Raw genomic sequence first — 4,482 nt, 5'->3', positions numbered from 1 at the left:
CTCAACACCTGCATGGTAATCAAAGCCAGGACAGTTTTGTGCTCCCTCTGACACCAAGAGTCAAGGTATAATAAAGGCAGAGAGACGTTACAAAGAGCCTACACACATTTCTGACAGTCATGCTCATTCCCCTGAGCTCTTTTGCCAGAGCTGTCCCTCTCACCACTTTCTTCTCTCGCTTCAAGCCGCGCTTTTCCTATTAAAATAGGGGTGGCAAGCGAGACAGAATTATTTTAAGAATCAAACCATGCCCAGGCAATTCCCATGAGAGAATATACCACATATGATAGCATACTTGTGAAATTCTCCACAAACTGGTCTCTAAAACAAAGAGGCTGCTTTGGCACCGTTTCAGGTTTCTTATCAGGCTTTTATATAACCACCTTCCCTATGAGTTCTGCTCAGCCACCTGGACGGTGAACAAAGATTGCAACATTTTAATATACTCTACATAAAATTATCCTTCAGGGAATTTCCCAGGTGCTCCAACATTTGAAAGCAAGAAATGAACCTTTTACAGAGCTCTGTGGCCTCAAGAAAGAAACCTTAGGCAGAAACTTTTCTGTCCCTCTGAGGCACCACTTGACACTGTAATTTTGTAACAACCTAATATTTAAGAATATCTACATCAGCATGGTTCAAAATCCCCTCCTGGCTATATCAGATCTCTGTAACACAACATCTCATTTTTTCTACTTCCACAGAACTCAAGTTGTACTTTAGAAACTGTTTTTTTTCCTAAAGATTATTTTTAATTCAATTTAAATTAAGCAAATACTCACTTGAACAGTAAAGCTCTCTTAAGGACTCTTAAATTAAAGATAATTACTTAAACATTCATATACTCATATGCAGTTCTCCTGATTTATCCTCCAATCAACATAATTCAAAATTATATCCATGGAAAGAGAATTAGTTAATCCATTCATATCCTTTATGGGAGAAAAAATATTTATTTTGAGGATTATTTTAAAAGAAATAAGATGATTGAAATTAACTCTTAAAGTTTTTTACCTCCACATCACACGGTTATAAGGTAGTATATCAATCAGCCTTGGGTAAAGTTTTAAAACTTATAATTCTTGTTAAAACTAAAATAATAAGAATGTAAAGCTTTTTTTAAATCCTCACCCAATGATGTTATTGATTTTGAGAGAGAAAGGAAGGGAGAGAGAGAGAAAGATCAATGTGGATTGGTTGCCTCCCATACCCACCCAACTAGGGATCAAACCTGCAATCAAGGCAAGTGCCCTGACTGGGCATTGAACCTGCCACCATTTTTGGTGTACAGAACGATGCTCCAACCAACTGAACCATTTGGACAAGGCATAAGCTTCTTAATAAAACCTCATGAATGCTGTACTCAAAACACTGGATTTATCTTTAAACTCTGTCTCCACTTGTCTGAGTTTCATTGTCTTAATCTACAGACAAGAGCAATGAAGACCAAAAAAGAAAATAAATGAAAAAATGTGAATGTATTATATATAGGATGACATAGACATCAAATTAAAATTATGAAATAAATAGGATCAAAAATCTTCATTATCCTCTTGAATTTCCATTAGCTCTATCAGTATTTTGCATTAGAATGATAGACTGTCTTATCTTCGCTGTTTGGACATGTTCTTTGAAGCCCAATTCATCTTCATGGCCGTCACAACACCTAGCATGATATTTTACAAAATATAAAGGTTCAATAAGTATTAATTGAATTAATGTAGAAATTGCAATGTTACTCATTCTCCTCTTCATAGTAACCTACGCTATAGATTAAAAGAAAAGGTGCATATGCCACACTCAAATATATCAGAGCACTACACAGATTTCCATTTAAAACTTGGATGGTCAGAGCAAACATATCAATGGGCTTTTGATGCAGTGGGTAAAAAATAAGGAAATGGAGAATTGAGGCCAGACTTAAAGATGTAGGTAGATCTCAAATTAGAATTTTTAGGATAGGTGGAAATCACTGAAGCAACCTGGGCACCTAGAATCAAAAATATAATAAGAAGACCAGTAGATAAAACCTGAAAAGCAAGTTGAGGCCAAGCAACAAGAAGAATATATATATATATATATCTCCAATCATTTGCATCAAAGAAATTTTCTTTTAAGCTTCCTGGGTTAGTAGAAAGAGCAATCCACAAATATGGCCTACCTAGGGTTTATAGAAGATGGTAAGTGGAGGTACTTGGTTAGAATGGGGAGTAAACAGCCAAAAGCAAAACCATTTGAGATTTATCCATAAGGAAACTCTTTGGGAAAAATGGACCATGCTTATTTACATAGCAACCCTTCTTCCCTTCTTATAAAGTTGAGATGATGTACAGAGAATGGAAAACTTTTCACTTCTGAAAAAAAACTATATCTCATCCAGTTATAGGAAGTACCCTGGCAACGTCATTAGAAAAACTGTCAGGGAGATCAAGTAAAATAGAAAAGTAAATTTCCCACTCTCATATACTTATATGGTATAACCAAGGAGTAACTGAAGATCATGACATCCCAAAATGTCTTTTACTTTACAACAACTGATGTTCCCAAAGTTAAAATCCCTGCATTGAGTTAAGACATTGTTCTTCAGGTAGCCCTTATTAATGTGCACATGTTTCCTAGGAACTGTAAAATATTAACCCATTGAATGGTTAGTCAAACTGTGGCACATCAATATGATAGAATTCTACTCAGCAGTCAAAAGCAATGAAGTATTGATTCACACAACTTGGATAAATTCTAGAAAATTATACTGAGTAAGAAAAACATTCCACAGATTACATACTGTATGATTGCATTTATATAATATTTTTGAAATGATAAAATTATAGAAATCCCAGTATTATACTATAGTTTTGAAAATCATTAAAATTTGCCTGAATTCTCCTCTCTCCTACTATACTATAGGTTTGCAAGTGTTATCATTGGGGAAACTGGAGTAAAATATACACAAGATTTTTATGTATTTTTTCTTTAAACTGCATGTAAATCTACAATTACCTCAAAATAAACATTTAACTTTTTATTATTATATATTGGTTTTGGGTATACGGCTAAGTTGTTAGACAATCATATACTTTACATACTGTTCCCCTCGATATTTCAAGTACCCCAACTGGCACCACACATAGCAATCACCATGTTATTGACTATTTTTCCTATGCTTTACTTACTTCCTTGTGACTATTTTGTGACTATCAATTTATGCTTCTTAGTCACCTTTTTCACCCTGTGACACAAATCCCCTTCCCTCTGGCAACCACCAGTTCTCTCTCTGAGTCAGTTTTAATTCTGTTTGTTCATTTATTATGTACTCTAGATCTCACATATCAGTGAAATCACTTTCTGTGACTGACTTATTTTACTAAGCATAATATCCTCTCTTGCTGACTTATTTTTTGCTCTGAGTGACTGACTTATTTCAACTGAGCATACTACCTCCAAGTCAATCCATGCTGTCGCAAATGGTGAGATTTCATTCTCTTTATGGCTGAGTAATATCCTATTGTGTATATATACCAACACTTTTTTTATCCACTCATCTATTAATGGGCACTTGGGTTGCTTCCATAGCTTGGCTATTATAAATAACACTACAGATGAGAAACCAAGATGGTGGCATAGGTAAACACTGGAAATTGCCCCCGCACACAACCATTTCAAAAATACAACTAAAAGACAAAACAGACATTATCCAGAACCACAGGAGGCTCGCTGAGTGGAAATTCTACAACTAGAAGAAAAGAGAGAAGCACACTGAGACTCAAAGGAGGTGCGGAAGTAAAGGGCAGAGGTACGGAGGCATACTCGGAAAGCGCTGGCAACTGAGGACACGGTTGCCTTTTTCAATCGGGAGGGAGACACAAGCTCCCAACTGCTCTGAATTCCAGTTCTGGGTGAGTCTCTGGGGACCCAGACTCATACGGGGAGAAACTGGACTGTGTGGCATTGGGCAGAACTCGAGGGCGGCTTTCTCTCAGAGGTTCTTGCAGTGATTACCGGGACACTGAGAAGCCGGGCCTCTTAGGGCAGGACTGAGGAGCAGCCATAGCTGCTTGCTCCACCCTGTTGATCCCCTGAGACCCCGCCCCACCCAAACTGTGTGCAGAGGCTTTTGCATATGAAAGGCCTGGCCCTTTGCAATCTGAAAATAACCTAACTGCAGCTGGGTCAGAGAGACCCAGAACTTCCAAAAGAAGGCCCAAGGCCCCACAGCAGCTTGCATTGCTTCACAGCTGGGTTTCATCTGGGCACCTCCAAACCCCAAACAAAGAAGAGGAATCCGCAGATCTCTCCGTACCTCCTGCTGGGTAGCCTCAGGCAGAGGCTAAACTAGCACCTCCTTAGATCCAAGAGCCAGTGTACCCAGTGGTCAGAGTGGGACCACCCAGATTACAGCTCCTAAGATCCATAAGAGACACACTCAAGGGGCAGACTCAGTGAGCACCAAATCCCCACTGAAGGAAGTCTTTCCCCATAAGGGTG

This window comes from Myotis davidii, unplaced genomic scaffold, assembly GCF_000327345.1.
Source record: "Myotis davidii unplaced genomic scaffold, ASM32734v1 scaffold409, whole genome shotgun sequence".
Taxonomy (NCBI): domain Eukaryota; kingdom Metazoa; phylum Chordata; class Mammalia; order Chiroptera; family Vespertilionidae; genus Myotis; species Myotis davidii.
Note: the sequence above shows the minus strand (reverse complement) of the source record.